The sequence below is a fragment of the Macrobrachium rosenbergii genome, chromosome 21 (assembly GCF_040412425.1).
Source record: "Macrobrachium rosenbergii isolate ZJJX-2024 chromosome 21, ASM4041242v1, whole genome shotgun sequence".
Lineage (NCBI taxonomy): Eukaryota > Metazoa > Arthropoda > Malacostraca > Decapoda > Palaemonidae > Macrobrachium > Macrobrachium rosenbergii.
Window position 1 is genome coordinate 61,763,607 of NC_089761.1, and position 22,073 is coordinate 61,785,679.

Below are 22,073 nucleotides of genomic sequence, written 5' to 3' on the forward strand. Positions count from 1 at the left end.
CTGATCATACCACACAGTGGAAGTGCAGTGAACCTAAGTGTGTAAACTGTGGGCAAAATCATCATGCAAGATCCAAAGAATGCATGTATTACATATACAATATGAATTAAAGATACTACAAGAGCGAACAGGGATGTCTATAGAGAGGCTGTAAGGTGTCAAACGAGCAGGTAAAAGTTACTGCTACTTTATTACAGATCCAGGCAGTTTATATGCGGCCGACTGGCGCCCGACCCGCGAGAGACAATGGAATTGACTGTCACCTGAAATTGAAACAATATACAATAATATGCAGTGAAGCAGTAGTACATATTACAATACAAAACATACAGAACTACAATATGGATACAGTCTTGATGCCTGTGAATGAAGAAACATGTGATACACAATGTGTGACATTTGTATAAATACGCATAAAGTAAAAATGATTAAAAATGCGTGACCTGGCACGTTTTAGCGTGACTAATTGAGTTTGAAGAAAATGGAAGTCACCAAAGAAAACCTGCTCAGCGGAGACTTAATTAATGGCGCCGCCTAAACACTACGCTGGCGCCGATGTGGTGACTTTACAAATACTCCCAAAAACGAGGGCGCGTCTGACTAATCCCTGTATCTGCTGGGTCGCTGAAGGGTGCCAGCGGCTCCTTGAAGATAACGGAGGGTCTCCCGCCTGTGAGGCTGCTGGTTGGGCGATCCCTCCTGGGGCGGCCACGCCTGCGGGGGGTGAGGCGTGCTGGAGTGCGGTTGGGCGGAAGGGTGCTGTGTCGCTTCGGGACTCTCCGACAGAAAGGCGGCCTTTAACCGGTCTATTGAAACCCAGTCGTCCTTGCCAGGGAGTGCCAGCTGAACGCCTTGCTGTTTCGTTCCAGCAGCGGAAGAGTCCCCTGTAGGGCTTGGTTAGTGGTGGGCGGACGGCATCGACTCTGACGAAGACGTGGGTGGCGGATGACAGCTGTGGCGGCATGAAGGTGGTTGCTTTGTCGATGTATGGCGCCTGCAGGGGGCGAACTTGCGTCACGTCGCGGAGCCTCTGCAGTGATGGGAGTGGCGTTCATCCGTCCTGAGCTCTCCCGGCACCACGAGGGTTCCCCATAGGTTTGTTCAGCTGCAGATGGGGTGCCGTCGGCTCTGGGGTGGTTCTCAGCCGAGAGGACCCACGGCAGCTGATGTTTCCAGTCCTCGGCGGTGCAGTGGGCCATGAGGATGACTTTAGGGACCTGTGGAACCGTTCACCAGGCCGTTGGCGCTGGGTTATACGCTGTGGTGGTGTGGTGCATGGTTCCCAGCAGTTGAGCCAGGGCAGACCACAACCCGGAGAGAAAGCGGGGCCCCTGTTGGTTGTGATGTGGTCGGGGCGCCGAAGTGGCTAACCCAACTGGAGAGCAGGGCCTCGGCGCGCAAGCGCTGGCGGTTGCTTCTTGCATGGGGTGTGGCTTCAGGCCACCTTGTCGAACAGTTTCTACCACTCTCAGGAGGTATCTGGATCCGCCTGATGGGGAAAGGGGCCCGGCGACGTTGATGTGGATGTGGCGGCGGCGCCCTGGCTGTGGGAACTTCGCCTACCCCCGACTGCGTGTGACGACCCACCTTACTGGTCTGGCGCTGCAGGCACTGTTTTGCCCAGGCCGTGGCGTCCTTTTGCACCCGGTGCCAGACGAACTTTTTGAAAGCAGTTTGGCGTGGTCCTGCCGGAGGGTGTGAGAGGCCGTGACTTATGTCGAATACCTGGCGGCGTGAGGCTGGAACCAAAGGGCGGGGCTGACCTGTGCTGATGTCGCAGAGCAGGCTGGGGCCTTCAGGGGCGAGGGTCACGTCCCGCCACTTGAGGGATGTGATGGCGGTGCGGTATGCTGGGGTTTCTGGGTCAGCGGCCTGTTCTCTGGCAAGGTCCTGGTAATCTACACCAAGCTGCACTGCGTTCAACTCGACTCTGGAGGGCGTCTGCTTTTTTCTTGCCGGGGAGGTACCTGACTGAACAGGTAAATTCGGCTATGGCTGAGAGGTGGCGCTGCTGTCTGGAAGACCATCGTCCCCTGCTTCGTGAAGGCGTGAACCAGTGGCTGATGGTCTGTGAAGATTGTGAAGGCGTCCCCTCCAGGAGGAACTTGAAGTGCCGAACTGCACCTGGTACATCGCGCAGAGTTCCCTGTCGAAGGTGCTGTAGCGGGACTCTGCGATTGAACTTCTTGCTGAAGAAGGCGATGGGCTGGGGGCTCCGTTGATGATTTGCTCCAGAACAGCACTGCAGGCGGCGTTACTGGCGTCTGTCATCAGCTGGAGGGGCCTTGGGATCTGGTGTGCCAAGGCGGTTGCCTTATAAGGAGGCGGCCTTCGTCAGGGAAAAGGCCTGCTGCTGGCTGGGTCCCAAGACAGGGACTTTGGTTGGCCTTTTAGGACTTCCGTCAGGGGGCCGTGGTGTGCGCGATCCCGGGGATGAACCACCTGTAGAAGTTTACCATCCCAAGGAACTCCGGGGCGACCTTGATGGAGGTGGGTGTCGGGAACTTGGCTATGGCTGCTTCTTTCGATGTAAGAGGGCGGACGCCTGTTGGAGACACCTCGTGACCCAGGAATTCTGCTTTCTGGACGCCGAAGGTACACTTGTCGAAACGGACAGCGAGGCCGTTCTCCTGGAGGCGCTGGAGGACTGCCCTGATGTGTCTCTGGTGTTCGCTGTGAGACCTGGAAAATATGAGAATGTCGTCGGCGAGCAGGATTGCAGAACTTTAGGTCCCCCAGGATGCTGTCCATGAGCCGCTGGAAGGTGGCCCGGCGTTCCTCAGCCCGAAGGTGGAGAAGGCGAACACATAGGACCGAAGGCGTGATGATGGCTGTCTTTGGTATGTCCTCTGGCGCAACAGGTACCTGGAAATAAGATTTAAGAAGGTCAATTTAGTGAATATTTTGGCCCGTGAAAGGAGGCCGTGAGGTCCTGCATGTTGGGTAGAGGTAGTGGTCGGGCTCTGTTGCAATGTTGAGCGCCTGTAGTCGTCGCAGGGTCTCCAGGAGCCGTCCGGTTTCTGCACCATGTGGGGAGGCCCATGGACTGGAGGCTTTCCTGCAGATGCCCATCCGCTCCATCTCCGTGAATGCTTTTTAGCCTCCTGAAGGCGCTGAGGGGGAAGCCTGCGGAAATCGCATGTGTCGGGGCCCTTTAGTCGCTATATGGTGGTATATGTGACTTGGCTGGGGCCCGGGGACTTGGCAAAGCTCGGGCTTAAATACCTCAGGGAACTCCGACAGTAGGTGTGCATACTGGTGGGGGCGACGCGCTGATGGTGGGTCTGGGTCCCGCTGTTAACGGGAGAGACAATGGAATTGACTGTGACCTGAGGTCGAAACAATAGGTTCCGCTAGTGGCGCTGGTGGGGTGCGCTGGCGAACAGTCAGCAAAGCTCAAACGCTGGTTACAGCGCCGTGTTTAGGCAAGCTAAGGCGTTTTTGGAGAAATCCTGGAGCCAAGACTAGGTCGCCGTGTCAGTCCGCTAATGGCTCCGGGATACTCCGGGTCACCACTGTAAGGTGTCAAAGAAGCGAGCAGGTAAAAGTTACTGCTACTTTATTACAGATCCAGGCAGTTTATATAGCGGCCGACTGGCCCGAATGCGAGAGAACAATGGAATTGATGTGACAATACCAAGTAAAAACAATATACAATAATATGCAGTGAGCAGTACAAATTACAATACAAAACATACAGAACTACAATATGGATACAGTCTTGATGCCTGTGAATGAAGAAACATGTGATACACAATGTGTGACATTTGTATAAATACGCATAAAGTAAAAATGATTAAAATGTGACCTGGCACGTGTTTTTAGGCGTGACTAATTGAGTTTGAAGAAAATGGAAGTCACCAAAGAAAACCTGCTCAGCGGAGACTTAATTAATGGCGCTGCCTAAACACTATCCTGGCGCCGATGTGGTGACTTTACAAGGCTAAGCTAGAATTAAAAGTGAGAGGAATTCAGGATCCGTCTAAGAAACACACGTATTCTTCAATAACAAGAGCAAAAAATGAAGCAAAAACGCAAACAGATAGAAGTAACAGAGCACAGACAAGTAAATCTCAAGAAAAAATTAATAATTTAGAAATAAAAAATAAAATAGAGAATAAAAAACAGGTACAAATGAGATGGATAATATTTTATCAATTCATTTGAAATATTAATGCAAATAGAAACACAGGAAGATTCTGCTACTAAAGTGACAGAAGAGGGTAGAGATAGACAGGAAATTAAAGATAAAAAAGGCCTTTGGAGAGAACACCACCCAAAACGAAGAAACTAACTATTATTAGAGAAACATCAGTTAAACCAAAGATAAAGGAGATGAAAAAGGAACAAAAACAAAAACAAGCTAAGAATATACCTTTATCTCCTAAAATAATAATAGAACCTATGAAGGCAAATGTCGAGAACACTGAAGAAGTGAAAGAGAATCATACCATAGATGATAATGATTATGTCAAGGGAGAAGAGATTACTCCTTCTCCAGTAATTGGAACAAGAGCAAATGAAAAGAGAAATACACATGATAATACTTGTGGATGTAATGATTGTTTCATTGAATTATGCAATAACAACAAAAGCATAACAAAAGATGGTTTAACAAACATTATAAGAAATTTTATGAAATATAGAAAAAGAAAACACAGATTTGAGTAACCATGAAAAGGGTGCATGTGCATTGAGCACTTAGTCTATTATAAGGAAAAACAGATGAATGTCGTGAGTAAATTATTAGAAAAATTCCAAATTGATAATACAAAAAAAGAGAGTAAAACCCGACCGCTATAAAAAATATTTTCAATAGTTATATTATACAATGGAGCGTAAATGGTCTACAGACCAGATTACACCTAGGAGAAATACAACGGTTATTAAAAGAATATGAACCAATGATATTATGTTTGCAACATGTCAACAAAACAATATTAACGATAGGTAAATATACCTTAACATCTGCATCAAGAGAGGAAGAGGGAAATTTAGGTACTGCTATATATGTACATAACAAAGTATGTTATGACAAAGTACCTGTAAAATTTACTGATCTGCAAGCGTCGAGTATTAGAATACGAATAAAAAACGATAATTATGTAATTCATAATTTGTACAATCAACCTAATAAAAATTATGGCGTTGACAAAATCAAAGAATTACTTAATAATACTAAGGAACCAACGTTAATAGTAGGTGATTTTAATGCCCACAACCCAATGTGGGACTGTAATTGTACAGAATCAAATAGAGCAGGAATTAAAATAGAGGAATTCATAGATTCATATGACATGTGCTGTATAAATGATGACGAAATCAGCACATATTTTTCTAAAACACATGGAACATATTCCTCAATTGACCTAACTCTATGTACAGCAGACATAGTAGACAGATTGGACTGGAATACGGTAGATGACTTGTATACAAGTGATCATTTCCCCATATTAATTTCTTTATTACAAAATAACCCCACCAAACATGCCCCTCGATATAACATTTATAAAGCAGATTGGGAACAATATGAATTCCACACCAGGAATATCCCACCATTTGAATATTTGAAAGACCATAATGAAACTAATGAATTTCTTGTTGATTTCATTACAAATGCTGCTGATAAAGCAATACCAAAATCCAAATCTCATCTGACAAAACACAAAGTCCCATGGTGGTCTGAAAAACTAACAGAATTAATAAAAATAAAACACCAAATTGGAAGACGACTAAATAATTTGAATAGAAAATTCAGTAAATTAAACAAAACGTTACCAATATTAGTAGGAACCTTACAAAAACTGACTATATTATTATTAGAAATTGATACATTAAAACCTCTGTATAATAAAATATCTGCAAAGTTTAAAAGAGAAGTAATACAAGGAAGAATCATTTCATGGAAAAAATATGTATCAGATCTCTCTAAAAATACTCCCATACAAAAAATATGGGAAAAATTCAGGAAAATAAATGGTACCCATGTTAAACCACCTAGACATGCCATAATAAAAGATGGGAAAAGAATACTTGATCCTAAAGAAATTAATGTAATAGGTGAAAATTTAGCAAAAGTAAGTAGCAACAAAAATTTAGATGAGCATTTCCACACAAAGAAAAATAATATAGAATTAATAACAATAAATTTTGAAACAGTAGAAGATATATATTATAATAGAAAATTTAGTATGGAAGAGCTAGAATTTGCTCTGTTTGAACAGCAATAAATCTGCCCCTGGAGGTGACAATATTTGTTTTGAAATGATATGCCATTTAGCACCTTTGGCAAAGACATACTTGTTAGAGTTTTATAACCACTTATGGCTTAGAAATTTATTTCCTGATGAATGGCGTAAAGCTATAATTATTCAATCCCCAAACCTGGAAAAGATCCCAGTAATGTAAGCAATTATAGACCAATTTCTTTAACAAGTTGTTTATGCAAATTACTAGAGAAATGGTAAATGCTCGACTAACATGGCACATCTGAGAAAATAAAATTTTAACTCCCACTCAGTTCGGGTCACAGTGTAACAGATCTACATTAGATTCTCTCTGTAACTTAGAAGACCATATACGCCGAAGTTTTGAATGAAAACAAATTACTGTAGCCGTTTTTTTTTTTGACATTGAAAAAGCATACGATACTACATGGAGGTATGCTATATTAAAAACTTTACAAAACAACAACATCTGTGGACATTTACCTAGGTTTATACAAAACTTTTTGACAAATCGTTTTGAGGTGAGAATTGATGATGTTCTGTCTAGAACATTTCCTCTAGAAAATGGTGTTCCACAGGGAAGCGTCCTTAGTGGCACACTGTTTACGTTAGCAATTAATGATATCAGTAAAAATCTACCTACTGGTATTAAAAGTAACCTGTATATAGATGATTTTGCCATATATTATTCAGCATCTCGAATAAAACATGCAGAACGAATCATTAATAAAAGCATAGTAAAAATAGATGAATGGGCTTTATCTGTAGGCTTTAAATTTTCCATAGATAAAACCCAAGCAATCATGTTCTATAAAAACAAAAAATGGAAAAAAGGAGAAGAAATAGACTTAAAAATCAGAAACCATAGTATACCAATTGGCCAAACAGCAAAATTTTTAGGATTAGTATTTGATGCTCACATGAACTGGAAAGCCCACATAACATACATGAAATCAAAATGTAAAAGAGCATTAAACCTAATTAAAAACTGTCGAACACTACTTGGGAGCCGATAGACATACCCTTACTTTATTGTATAAAGCAACAGTGCTGTCTATCGTTGATTATGGAAGTGAAATATATGGCTCGGTGTCCTTGTGGTGGACAGTACGTGGCTCTGTATTTAATTGTTGATTTTAGCCCCGTTCAGTGTTAATTCTCAAATTGGGTATCAATAACATTCCATGGTCCTTTTTGTAGTTACTTTATTATATAAACCATGAGCCATTAATTGAGTATAACTGAAACAAAAGAAAAACACCTTTAGGCTAATGCCTTCGAAGCTAGCATATCCACATGTAATACAAAACTGGTAGGAGGCCATTGGTTATATCAAAGGCACAAGCAAAAACATATCAAAACAGGTACAAAAAAGGCATATTACAAGTAAATCAACATATCTTACCACAATTTTGGGGAATTAATCTCTTAGACATACAACATGATGAAATCCATGACAAACAAGTCACATTCATGTGCTTGAATCTGAGGCAGCAGTTGTTGTGATTGTTTATTTCTACCCAGCAGAGCGGGGAAGTAACTCGTTCACCTTGGTAGAATGTATTTTTAGTATTGTTTCAAAACTCAGATATAACTGGGTATGCTAATGACAGTAACAATGGCTCCCTAAATTGTGATAACAATTTAAACAATAACTATACTATTGGGGAATGAATATGAGATTCTTTACAAACTATAAAATCATAATATACTGGTTAGTCCATCCCATACAAAATAAAAATATACAGTACATAATGACTTAAGTGCTCCCTGATGGGACTTCCTGTTTACTTTCAATAACATTACAACTGAATGAATAGGCCTTTCTAAATTGTAGCTGTCTTTTGGCGTTTACCATTTCATCAAGAAAAGCATCTGCTACTAACAATTTAATTTTCTAACATGGCCAGCTTCATCTGGGTTTGTTTCTACTATTGGCCTAACATCCACTTATTGCGAGGTAGATTATAGTCTTTGATTAAAACAATATCATCAATTTCTACATTCCTTTGAGGCTTTGACCACTTTTGGCGAATTTGTAATGATTGTAAGTATTCTCTTTGCCACCTTTTCCATAACTGATTAAGAAGATATTGTACACGCCTCCATTTTTTCTTTGAAAACATGTCCTCTTTACAAAATTACCTGGAGGAGGCAATACTACTTTAGACTTCAATGTCAGAAAATGATTAGGTGTCAAAGGTTCTACATTTAAAGGATCGTTCAAGTTATCTGTGGATAATGGTCGCCCGTTTACAATATTTTCTGCTTCAGTCATGAACGTTCTTAAAGATTCATCATCTAAAATTTTACTATTGTTAGATAACAGTACATTCAAAATATTTCTAACTGATCTTATTTGCCTCTCCCATACACCACCCATATGACTTGCATGAGGTGGGTTCATTTTAAATGTTATAAAATCACATTGGTCCTTTAATAATTCACTTTTAATATTTTCAACATTCATTTTCGGAGGTTTTTGCAAACTCTTCTCTTGCACCAATAAAATTACTACCTTGATCTGAACATGGTTATGCGCAATGGCCTCTTCTGCAAACAAATCTCCTATAAGCATTTAAGAAAGAGTCTGTACTGAGAGACTGGGCAGTTTCAATGTGTATTGCCCTAGTTGACATACATGTAAATAATACACCATACCTTTTGAGCTCTTTTCTACCTTCCTTAATTATAAATGGACCAAAATAATCAACTGCACTGTAAGTGAATGGAGAAGACATTTCTACCCTATCTTTTGTAAATCGGCCATCTTCTGTGTAAGAGTATCATGTCTAATTTTTTTCTACAAGTTACACATTTTGATATATGTTTCAGCTACTAAGGATGATCCACTTATAATCCCGTAACCACTAGATCTAATTTCATTTAAAGTTAAATTTCTACCTTGATGGTGTACTTTATTATGATAGTGACAGATTATCAATTCAGTAATATGACTATTCTTTGGCAAAATCAAAGGATATTTTACATGGACATCAAAATTACTTCTGTGTAATCTACCACCCCACTCTTATTAGGCCATCACTACAAATAAATGGATCAAGCTTGTACAAATTGCTAGATTTCCTTAAACATTTATCAAATTTGTTATTGCTTATACTCAACAACTGATATTCATATTGAAAAGCTTCTCTTTGGACTAATTTAATAATTGTAATTTCTGCCTTGATTAGCTCTTCTACAGACACATGAATATACTCAGTATATAATGATTTCTGTTTAATTTATCAATAAACCTTTTACATAAAGCTAATGACCTTCTGGCACGTGTCCAATCTGAGAAGTAATTAAGTCTGGTAAGTATGGTAGCATAATTATTATCATTAGTGTTAATTGCCAGTGACACTTTCTTTAATTCTGGATCTTCATCTGCAACTTCAAATGAACATAAAAAGTTTCATTATCAGTATTATCATGTTTTAAGAATTCAGGTCCATGCCACCACATATTGTTACTAGTCAGATCATGAACAGACATGCCTCTTGAACATAAATCAGCAGGATTATCACTCGAGGAAACATATCTCCATTGTTCAGGTAAAGGTGTGATTTCTAATTTGCAACTCTGTTTGCGACAAAACCTTATAAACTGTTTACACTGATTAGCTATGTATCCAAGAACAATTGTACTATCTACCCAAAAAATACTTCTTTACTAATATTGACCTTCAACTCCTTTTTTTAAGAAATAACTCACCTTCACTGATACTAGTGCAGCAGTGAGTTCTAACCTAGGTATAGTGAAAGTTTTCAAGGAGACACTCTTGATTTAGCCATAACTAACCTAGTATGTACTTGTCCATTTGCATCTGTCATTCTTAAGTATGAGCATTGACCATAACCCTTCTCACTAGCATCAGAAAAATGATGCAATTCATAATCTATGACATTCATGTTGGCTGGTTTATAACATCTCTCAACTTTAATATCTTTCAATTTGGGTAATTGTCTTAACCAGTTTTCCCATTCAGTAATAACAGTTTCAGGAATAGGATCATCCCAGCCAAGGTCTTGTTTACATAGGGTTTGCAAAACTTTCTTACCTGTAAGAATGAATGGTGATATCATGCCTAGAGGATCAAAAATAGAGCTAACTATGGATAAAACATTCCTTCTAGTACTAGGCCTTTGAATGGGTTTAACATTAAAATTAAACGTATCTGTTTCAGTACACCACTCCATACCTAATGTTCGTTCCACTGGCAATTTATCTTTCGTTAAATCAAGATTCTTAACTGATTGAGCAACTTCATCAGGACACATAGCCTTTAAAACTTCAGCATTATTGGCAACAAATTTGTGCAAATGGAAACCACCCTTTTACATATCATCTGACTGTCCTTAGCTAAGTTTATGGCTTCCTCTACTGTAGCTACAGACTTTAAGCCATCATCCACATAAAAGTCTTCTTTAATGAACTCTGCTGCCTTTTCAGTATTTTTATCCTTAAATTTATCAGCAGCAGCTTTCAAAGCATAGTTTGCAACAGATGGAGAGCTTCTAGCACCAAATAGATGAACAGTCATCCTATATTGAACAATGTCACCATCTAAATCATGGTTATCAAACCACAGAAATCGTAAAAGATTCCTGTGTTCTTCATTTACTAAAACTTGGTGATACATTGCTTCTACATCACAAGTAAATGCAACAGAATGATTTCTAAATCTACACAAAATACCAGCTAGACTATTTGACAAGTCTGGTCCCTAAAGTAAACAATCATTCAAACTTACATTTTTATACATAAAAGAGCAATCGAATACTACTCTGATTTTGTCAGGCTTTCTGGGATGGTAAACCCCATGATGTGGCACAAACCAAACCTTTCCATTAGTTAGACATGTTTCATTCAAAGGAACCCTTTCAGCATAACCCTTATCAATCATACTCTTCATGAAATTTATGTAATCATTTTTCATGCTTACATTCTTCTGAAGCTTTTGTTTTAGGTTGGATAGTCTTTTCAGGACTACTAACTTATTATCTGGGAACTGAATATCACCTCCTTTGAGTGGCAATGGAATTTTAAACTGTTTATCATCAATAATCTTAATACCATTACTAACAATTTCAATAAACCCGTCTTTCTTCTACTGACAAAGCTACCTCATCGTCACTAACATTACTTATGAAATCAGATTCAAACATCTCTCTGACATGATGAGGCTCATATGCTTCTTTTACTTTGGTTGGTACTGTAAAAATGTTACTTGATATCTTGGAATTTATTTCAATTTCTTCAACTACAGTTCTATTAACAACAACATCACTTTCTAAATTATTCTCATTGACATACACATTACAATAATTCCCCATCCAAGAGCTGTTCTCTGACCATAGGGCTCATTTCCAGACCAGGAATGATTTCTAAAGGTTTGACAGCTTTTATACAGTTTATACCTATCAACAGACCTATCTCAATGTCAGGATTATACTCTACTAGCCTTCCAGCAATTTTCTTGAGATGAGGCCATCTTAAAGCTGAACATTTTTAGGGATTTGTGCTCTTCTTGCAGGAATAGTCTTTCTAGAGTAGACACATGGTAAATTTACAGTACTATTTTCATTTATGCCCTTAACTGATAAACCAAATACTTTAGTACTTTTTATAGCCTCTTCACCCAGCATAGTCGCTATCTTAATGACAGAATTTTGGCCATTGACACTCATAGACCTTAGGACACTTTCTTTGATAAAACAAGCATCTGACTGATCATCCAATACCTTATACCATGACCTTATTATTTGTATTCCTGTAAACTTAACCAAACTGGTACAATCATTGAGTGAACATCAGCTGAAAAATATCTGTTAACATTAATTCTATTAGCTACAGCCTGTTCTTGTTGGGTATCACCAGAACTTGGTTTTTATTCAAGGTTTCATCGTGGAGAATTGTTGGGTGCCATCTCTTGCATTTAATGCATTTCCTTGGTCTTTACAATACCTTGAATAATGACCAACCTTGAAACAACTTCTACACATTCTTTTATCTGTCAAATATTGGTTTCTTTGAGCAAGGTCAAGTTTAAGAACTCTGGGCATTTTCCATATCATGGTTTGTCTACAGTAATAGCATGTAAATCCTACATTCATTTTACTCTCGGCTTGTTTTCATTTTAGATTTATTTTCACCAGATGCAGCATTTGTAACATTATTAACTTCATTAAATTTAGTAGCAAATGACATACGCTTTGCAACCCTACTTTGTGGTTGTTTTTCTTTAGGTGTAAATACTGTATCTCTAATGTTAAGTGCACTGTAAGATGATGTTGGATTACATGCCTTATTAACTTCATCTCTTATGAAACTTGTAAACTCTCCAAAAGATGGATATTCCTCTTCATCAATTGTGATTCTTTTAGTTACTATACAATTTCCATCTCTCTGCAATTTGAGCAGGCAACTTCTGTAACATAAGTCTGTTTTTCCTTGGGATCATGTTAAGAATTGCTAAGTACTTTATGATTCCATGGCTGTTTTACAGTGTTCTAAGAAATCAGAAAATTTCCTCAAACCTGGACCATCATTAATTGTAATCTTAGGCCAACCTTCAAGCTTGCTTCTAAAGGCATCAGCAACAATAAATTTATTTCCAAACCTATCATGAAGTATCTTCCAAGCCTTGTCGTAAGCCTCTTGGGTGCCAAAAGAAATAAGATTATCAATGGCAGCTTTAGCCTGACCATCCGTATATTTACCTAAGTAGTACAATCTTTCAGCAGCATCATCTGTTTTAGATTCAATTAATGTAATAAATGATGTTTTTTCCACTGAGGGTACTTCAGCAAATCTCAGAAAATACCTCTGGTTCTTTAACTTGGGTAAATTGTCTTTCGTTGCCTTGCAACAAACAAGTAAACTAATTTCTCTAAGTTCTGATTTTGAAGATTAGCAAAACCTTTTAAAATATCCCATTGATAAACTTGACTGGACTGTATGTTATCATTATTGTTAATGTTAGGTTGTTCACGAAAATCTGCCAGGGGTTCGTAAGTGTGTTGCCTTGGTCTAACATCAGGTTGTGTATTGCAAGTGAAGGCATGTTTGGAATCTACTATTAGCCTAGGTTCATCTTTTACCTCATGGGATGCCTCATCTATAGTACTACAACCTAGCCTAGGCTCATTTGGTATTTTGAAATCTGAGTTCAGGTTTGTTTCTTGGCCTAGCCTGTGTTTACTTGGCTGTGGCGTCCTATGGGCTGGTAATTATAATTATGGTCTAGCCTTGGTTTCCCTGGTTGTATGAAATCTGTTGGAAATTTAAACACCTGAGCATTTGGATTTAGATCAGTCATTGCCTTTATTTCTGCCTTCTTTTGTTTAAATCTTTGTCTATACTATCTAAACCTCCAGCAACGGAAAGGGTCTTTTTTGTACACTGGAACCTGACAATGAATAATTTACAACTCTACTATCTTCAAGATATCTGTGCAAGAGACCTTCTATGGGTTGGTTATTTTCACCTAACGGAAAAACTCAAGCATGACTGTGGATCTGCTTCATCTTCTTCCTCTAAAATTTTATTAACTGCACGTATCTCAGCATTAGTGGCTTCAATTTCTTTGTCAATTTCTAATTTCTTTAAATCTGCTCTAGCCTTTTCCATCATGTCATGGTATTTTCTTTCTGTGCCTAACCTAGCCAGTTTTGTGCTAAGTTCTATTCTCTTACTAGAAACACATGAAGATTTACTTACACTTGTATGATGGGACCTACTAGATGAAGACTTTGACTTTAGAGAGACATTTGACATTCTATCTTCATGTTCATGTTTCATTTTTTCTTTTAACATGGTTAACCTGGTGTGACTTTCATAGCATATTTCCTTGTAATTATACTCCAAACTCTGTACAATGTCAACTTCTGGTATTTCTGATTCTTTTACTTTGGAGAGAGTTATGTCTATATTACCTAATTCTATTTGAAGCCTATTTGCAACATCCTGTAGTAGGCCTACATTACATTCATTTTTAGAAAGTGCCAAATCTGCTTCCTTATTTATTTTGCACAACAATCTCTTTTGTTTTTTGAATTCATCAACCAGAAGATCAAAATTATACATCTTACCTTTTTCTGATTGCACTCTCACTCGTTTACCCACACTAGGTGACATAGGCCTAGGCCTAGGTTTCAATAAAAAGCAAGTCTTGCTCCTCATCTTGGCCTAGATGTTGATCTTCATGTTTCTCTTGTTCATTAAGCTCCATTTTGTCTTCATTCGTAGATTTTTCACGTTGCCTTCTATGTAGGTAGGTGAGGTTAGGCTCCTATTCTTGGGTTCATCACTCCTTATCCGAATTGTGTTATCTTGTCCTTGTGGTGGACAGTACGTGGCTCTGTATTTAGTTGTTGATTTTAGCCCCGTTCAGTGTTAATTCTCAAATTGGGTATCAATAACATTCCATGGTCCTTTTGTAGTTACTTTATTATATAAACCATGAGCCATTAATTGAGTATAACTGAAACAAAAGAAAAACACCTTTAGGCTAATGCCTTCGAAGCTAGCATATCCACATGTAATACAAAACTGGTAGGAGGCCATTGGTTATATCAAAGGCACAAGCAAAAACATATCAAAACAGGTACAAAAAAAGGCATATTACAAGTAAATCAACATATCTTACCACAATTTTGGGGAATTAATCTCTTAGACATACAACATGATGAAATCCATGACAAACAAGTCACATTCATGTGCTTGAATCTGAGGCAGCAGTTGTTGTGATTGTTTATTTCTACCCAGCAGAGCGGGAAGTAACTCGTTCACCTTGGTAGAATGTATTTTTAGTATTGTTTCAAAACTCAGATATAACTGGGTATGCTAATGACAGTAACACTCGGCATCAGACGCAACGCTGAAAACGGTAGACCCAATTCATAATGAGGGTCTTAGAATATGTTCAGGAGCTTTTCGATCATCACCAACATCTTCTTTACAAGTTGAATGTGGTGAACTACCTCTGTCTCTCGATAGAGAGCTAGTAACGATGAAGAGTGCTCTGAGAATTCAGTCAAATGATTCTCCAACCAAAAAATTATTTGGATTAAGAGATGTGTTTATAAACAATCATCCACCTTCTTTCCCAATTAGGACTAGAAGATTGTTTAGTCGCTAAATATGTATATACAATTACCTGTAATGTTAAAATTGCCTCCTCCTTGGACAATGAATAAAATGAGAATTTGTACACACTTGAAATATTTATCAAAAATCATTCATATACTCCAGAATACCAAAGACAACATGCAGTAGAGCATATAATGCGAAAAGGTCCACATTACGCAATATACACTGACGGATCTAAATCACAATACGGAGTGGGATTTGCTGCGGTATCCCAAAACAAACCGTATCAGTTCTCTTTCCCAGACAAAGCCTCTGTATTTACAGCTGAGTTATGTGCAATAGTATCGGCCATAAAAATAATTAGAAGTCTCATATAATAATTTTGTAATTTATAGCGACTCAGAAGTGCTATAGAAGCTATTCAAAGCTATAATCCCAAAAAATAATATTGTACAACATATAAAGTTCTCACTCCATAAATTGTATAATAAGGGAAAAAATATTGAAATATATTTGGATCCCTGCCCATGTAGGGATTAAGGAAATGAAGAGGCTGATAAAGCAGCTAAAGAAGCAGTCCACATGACAAGAACAAATGTAGACATCCCTATCAGTGACTATACAAAATATATAAAAACAGTCATTGTAAAAAAAATGGCAAAATATATGGAACGAAGAACCTGAAAATAATAAATTAAAACAGATAAAATCCAGTGTTGGAAAATGGAATTCGTCATATCAAAGAGAGAGACAAGCACAAGTAATTCTGACACGTCTTCGAATGGGCCATACTCGTTTGACACATGGACACTTAATGAACAGTCCATGTGGCCCTCTTCCCAAATGCCCAGATTGCAATGTGCTGATAACAGTTAAGCATATACTGTGTGAATGTCCAAAATATAACCTGCAGCGATTATCAGATTTTGGAAATAGACCGATAGAAGAAATTTTGCCAGAATCTTCAACGTTCTCAATAGCACCCATTTTAATGTTCATGAGAAGCTGCAAATTAATTGGAAAAATATAAGAAAAAAACAATCAATCAGTATAATGAATTTTAAAACAAGTAAATTTTATGATTTTACTTAATTTATTTTAAATTTTAATATACCTTTTTAGTGAGTATGTATGGAAGCATGAGTTTAAATGTATTTATTGTGTGAGTGTGTTCCAGTATGAAAGCATATGCCTTTTTACAGCTTTTAATTTCATTTTCATTTTCGTTTATCATCATTGACAAGTGACCTATTAGGTCCCAGTGCTAGGCTTCTAGCCTAGACTTGTCATTCCATCCTAATCCTTCGGGCCAGCCCTATGAGAGCTGATGGTCAGCTCAGTGGTCTGGTTAAACTATTTTAATAATAATAATAATAAAACTACTGTCAAGTAGGTGGGAATACCTGTCTGGCCGGATGCAAACATTCCAGTTTGCTTTCAGCCAAATCATGCGTTACAGACGTGTTTTTGGATCTATTTGCCTGACTGTCTTTAAGCTCTTTATTTATCCCTGTGGGATCTTTCTGTATTTTCGTGTATGTGTGTCTTTGATATTTCTTAATATACAAACCCACAATTTGTGATACCCTTGCATAGGCTGTCGTTCCCCAGCATCTGTGTCTTGGGTTTGATGGCCAGGGCGTATTTAGAGTGGCATGACCAAGTGGTAATGCTTCTCTTCCAGTAGCCCGTAATTTAGATACAAAAGGCGTTCCCCTGTGCATTCAGATATATTAGATTGGGATGTAATAACTTCGCTCCCCTTCATTGATCGGGACGTAACAAGTTCGCTCCCCGTCTTGGGCTCACGCCCTCCGAGTACAAGGGCATGACTGCTCCTTTCTACTTGTGCTGAGTGTTGTTTGTTCCGACACGATATACAAACTGTCGGTCCTTTACATTAGGAATTACTTTCAGTGCAGCTGGAAACGGCCGTTGAACTTTCGAACAAGGTGGTTAAGCAGTTAACTACCGTCTGAGAGGTGGGGTACCGCCTGCCCAGATGTAAACATTCAATTTGCTTTCGGCCGTTGTGCGCTGCAGACTTGTTTCCTCTCTTTCTGCCCTGACCTCTTTTGAGCTGTTTTTCCCGGTGGGATCTTCCTTGTTTTTTCTTTCTGTTAGCAACATGAATGTGGACAAACCCTGTAAGCCTTCCTTCCCCTAGTGTGTATGTCCTGGGGTGGGAGGGAAGAAGTGTAATACTTTTCGTTCTGGCGTAGATGTGGACCCACACGCCCTTTGTCCCACCTGCAGAGGACGTGTGTTCTCGTGCTTCTCCTTCTACTGAGTGTTGTTCCTGGTCTGCTGAGCAGTGGGAGAAGTTTGAGGGGAGGAGACAGTACCGAAGGAAGTCCGCCAAGGCATTGTCTGAGGGTTATACACCCCGACGACTCCTTGGTGGCTGACCCATTGGGATCGTTTCTCCCTCTCGGCAAGCTTCCCCTTCTTGCTGCCTCTCCCTCAGGTGAGGACTCCCCCTCCCCTTCCTCATTCATTTTGTCGGGTGTGGAAGACCGCAGGGGAGTGGATGATCAGGACATCCACTCTGGGGGTGAATTCTTTCCCCCAGAGCGAGCAGAGGCTTCCGTATTTGACCTAACTTTTTCCTCAGGTTTGGCAGCGCAAGCGTTTCTCTGTGGCCAGGTATCTGACCTCACTTCTACCTGGCTGCACCTGGGTCTTCCTGGCATTCCATCACTGGAGGGCCTGGTACGACCCACGCAGCCACCATATCCACCATGGATACCGTCACCATGACATCATTTGGCAAGCTGCCTGTGATGGTGACCTCGCACCTGGGCACCCAGGTGTCTGCCGCTCCTGCCACGCTCCATGCCGTGCCGCTGCCTCCGGGCTTCCTGGCCCCGTTATCTCTATCTGGCCCCTCAAGAATGATCACCTCATCAGTACTGTACATCACCATGCCAGCTTCTACTGTTGCGGACCCTTGCTCGTTCCTGACTCCGATTCTGGCTCCTGGTTACTTTGACTCTAAACCCGTCCTGGCTTCTGCTCATGCTCCACCCGTGCACTCGACCCATGCACTGTCTTCTGGCTTTCCTGGCTCCCGCGCTGTTCCACCTGCCCAGGTAGCTGCTGGCCTGAGCACCATCTCTGCTACCTGGGTTGCACCTGCTTCCCTGGCTCTGCTGGCTGCGCCTGTGTCTTCTACTGCTCCCTCCTGGATGGGGGACCTGACCGCCATCCTGAAGAAGATGACAAAGAAGAAGTCGAAGAAGAGGTCTAGGAAGGTGTCGTCGTCCTCGTTGTCTGCTACCTCTTCTTCTGAGGCTCACCAGCTGAAGAAGAAGAAGCCTGTCTCCCCCCACCCCAGGAAGTCTCGCCTCATGACTTCTAACCCTTGCCCCCTTCCACAAGGAAGGCAGTGGGATCTCTCGTTGGCTCTTCCAAGTCCATGGGCCAGGGAACCGATTTCTTGATCCCCTGGTCAGCTGTATCAAGAGTCGAGGGCATGCAGACCACAGTTTGCACTCCCTCCGCTGTGCCAAAGAAGCCCGCTTCTAAGGCCAGCATTTCTGTGTTGGACACTCGTTTGCGAGCCTTGCTGAGTACTCGGGTCTCTAAGGAGACCTGTGTACCCCGGTCTGGTACCGGAGAAACCTCTCTCCATAAAGACTCGGGCACAGGACAGGAGAAAGAGTCTGGGTAAGCAGGTGCTCCGACCCTTCCTGCTGGCACTTCTTCGAGTGCCATGCAAGGTTCCCAGGAAGGTGCGCCAGTCCCTCAGGTCTGGACACCTGGCAAGACAGAGAAGAGGTCCCCTGTTCATTCTATCCGAGAGGTGTCAGCCTCAAAGAAGACTGGGGCACGTCTAGAGGACAGCGCAAGTTCTCGCCAGCCAGCCACGCTCTCGACTCCTCCCAGTCCCTGGCCATTTCATGGGGCCAGCCTGGCTCAGGGAGCCAAGTGAATGGCTCGGCTCACGTGAGCCACTCCACTCTCCTCGGGAAAACACTTCGCCGAGACAAAAGCGTTCTCCTTGACCCAGGTTGCCATCACCACCTTGGGTTGGTGACCGCTCCCGGTCCACTGCTCCTGCTGGTTCTGCCGGCAAGACCAGTTTGGGTGCCCGATCCTCCTCGCCTGTCCCCTCAACCTCCTGGGCTCCTCCCAGGGGACGCAAGTCGGACAGGAAGAACTGTGGCAAGTCGTCTCCCCAGAGTTCTACCTCGGGAGTGTACATGCCTGGCTCAGTCCTCAGATCGGCCAGGTCATACGCCCGTGTAGTGCAGGAAGGATCACGGGTCTGCCGAGGTTCTCCCTCCTGCAGGGAGAGTAGATCGGAAGGACTGCACCCTGGAAGGACTTGAGGGTCCTCTTCCCCAGGATGCATACACCCCTGAAATACAGAGGACTTTTGCTGAGGTAATTGCGCTGATTTGTCAGCACAACGACCTCGGGGAAGGGACCACGGCCTCATCTGTAGATTGTCCTTCGCGCCTCAAATCCTTTTGGGGACCAAAAAGGGAACCCAAGGTTTTGGTGAGGCTGCTGTGGTCCATGCTTGCCAAGGGGGTCCGTGATCAAGTGAATGGTCTTGTGTCTGGGAAAGACAATTCCCTGCGATCGAACCGCTCGGAAAAACTGCTTCCCCCCTCCCCTGCCTCGTCAGAAGCGCTTCTATATGCCCTTGGAAAGGGCATTGCCATAAAGCAGGTTGACCCGGGACCTGGTTTGTCTAGGTCCGGGTCTCTTGTTGCAGCAACTTACAACTTACTGCAGGAGTATTTCTCTCTCGCAGTGTCAGCAATCCTGGAAGCCACCACCATGGCAGCTTTCCAGGCAGTTTCCTGGTTGGATCTTTGGTCATTCCCAGTATCCAAAGTGGCTGATTCCTCGGGTGCTATTGTACCTGGGGAAGACACTGCTTTTGAGAGACTGTTCCAGTCTGGAGGTAGAGCCATCCCTACCTCGCCCACCCAGACAACAAACCTGTGGGCCAACCTGGTCCTGAAGCGGAGAGATGCCGTTTTCTTGCTTCGCTAGGTCCATGGGGCCCGAGTCAGCAATGACCCTGCAGAACGGACCGTCGCTGGGGTCTACCCCTCTCTTCCCTAGAGAGTTGGTGGAGGCTGCAGTGGACAAGCGTTGGGCCAATGGCAGTGACCAGCTTGTTCACCAGGCAGTGGCCAAGACCTCCGGGTCTTTGCGTTCCACTGCGGCCGGGCCCTCGGGTCAGGCTAGCTCTTCCTCGGCCCATAATAAGTCCCAGTCTTCGAAGGGATCCAGTGGGAACACCCAGCCTTCTTCTTCCTCTGGAACAAATCACAGTTTTTGAAAGTAAATTGTATTTTTCCTAACTATACAAACCTGAGGTCCTTTACATTACATTTCATGCCCACCTCATGCCACCCCTCAATCTGAAACCTGGGGTGAAAGGCAAATTGGAATGTTTACATCCGGACAGGCAATACCCTCACCCCCCGGACTGTGGTTAATTGCCTAACCACCTTGTTCGAAAGTTCAGCGGCTGTGTCCAGCTCCACTGAAAGTAATTCCTAATGTAAAGGACATCAGGTTTATATAGTTAGGAAAAATACAATTTACTAAAAATTGTGAAACCCGCCTGCGCTGTGGAAGAGTTGCGGGGAAGGTTGCGGGCACCGTAGGTAAGTTTCGCTTCCACGGCGCCCTTGGTGGCCTCCCCTCCTTCCTTTTCTCTCCCTGCAGGCTCTTCTTCTATCTCTCCTTCAGGAGAGATCTCTCTCTTCCGCCTCTTCGCTCGTTTGTCGGGAGAAGACTGTGATGGGGTGGGGTGCGTGCGATCGGGTGACCTCTTCTCAGGGGCCTCCTCTTGCTTCATAGGGCAGTTCCCCTCAGAGCGAGAGGAGTCTCCTACTAATCATACTTGCTTTTTCTTTCAGGTTGACAGTGAGCATCGTAGTCTTAGCAGTAGTTGGCTGGATATCTCAGTTGGGATGTCTTTGCCTAAAGGAGCCCCGACGTTCATATAGTGTTTACTTTGGGATTGACCACATTACGTTGTTGGAATGGCATAGATCCATGTCAGGATTGTTCGGACTCTGTTCCCGCCGATGTGGATCTATCGCTGTCATTGCTGTCCCTTCATGTATGCTGTGGTACTGTCTCTGGCGTGTCTGTGGTCCATCTGCTCTTGCTGTGCTTCCTGTGTTATTGCTCCGGTTGACTTGGTGACATGTCTTTGGGTGGTTCCTCCTGGTCTCCTGCCACAGCTGTCCTGATCGCTCCTGTTGCTGCTGGTGACATTCAGGTGACGTTCCTGGCCGTTGCTGTAGCTCCTGCCATCCGAACCGCTTCCGTAGCTCCTGCATCGGCTGTCCTGATCGCACCTGCTGCCTCTCCTGGTGGTCATGTCCTGGGCCGCTTCTGTTGTGATCCTGCCTAGCTGCCATGGTTACAATGTTTCATGTCCACCATCCTGTATAAGATGTCGGAGTGAAGGTGAAGTACGTCGCCCTATGGAGGTAGCCGCCATCTTCTTCAGCTTATCTTCTATTTCGTCTTCTGCTGCCTCTTCCCTTCCTCTCCCGAGGTTCGAGGGCGGTCCCAGGAAACCAGATAGGTCTCCATTGGCGAAGGAGAGGAAGGCTGCTTCTTCCCCCTTGGGTCGTTTGGGCGTCTAGGGACTGCCTCCTTCCGAGGAGGCAGTGAGTCTCTCGATGGCTCTTCTTGACCTTCGGGTTCGGGGACTTATTCGCATACCCCTGGGTTTTGTGTTTCGGGAGCCTCGGGCATACAGACCTC

General features: G+C 42.2%; 1 protein-coding gene and 2 long non-coding RNA genes across 3 annotated transcripts in view; 1 reads left to right on the forward strand and 2 right to left on the reverse strand.

Moving 5' to 3' along the window:
- Positions 1-22,073, forward strand: part of LOC136850244 (proton-coupled folate transporter-like) — a 344,294-nt gene that overhangs the window by 85,276 nt on the left and 236,945 nt on the right. The window lies entirely within an intron of this gene.
- Positions 7,415-7,752, reverse strand: LOC136850245 (uncharacterized). The gene is made up of 2 exons (XR_010856590.1): positions 7,633-7,752; positions 7,415-7,468 (listed from the first exon to the last, which is right to left on the reverse strand). It is a non-coding gene; the product is annotated as an uncharacterized lncRNA (long non-coding RNA).
- LOC136850246 (uncharacterized) lies at positions 14,667-15,015 on the reverse strand. The gene is made up of 2 exons (XR_010856591.1): positions 14,881-15,015; positions 14,667-14,715 (listed from the first exon to the last, which is right to left on the reverse strand). It is a non-coding gene; the product is annotated as an uncharacterized lncRNA (long non-coding RNA).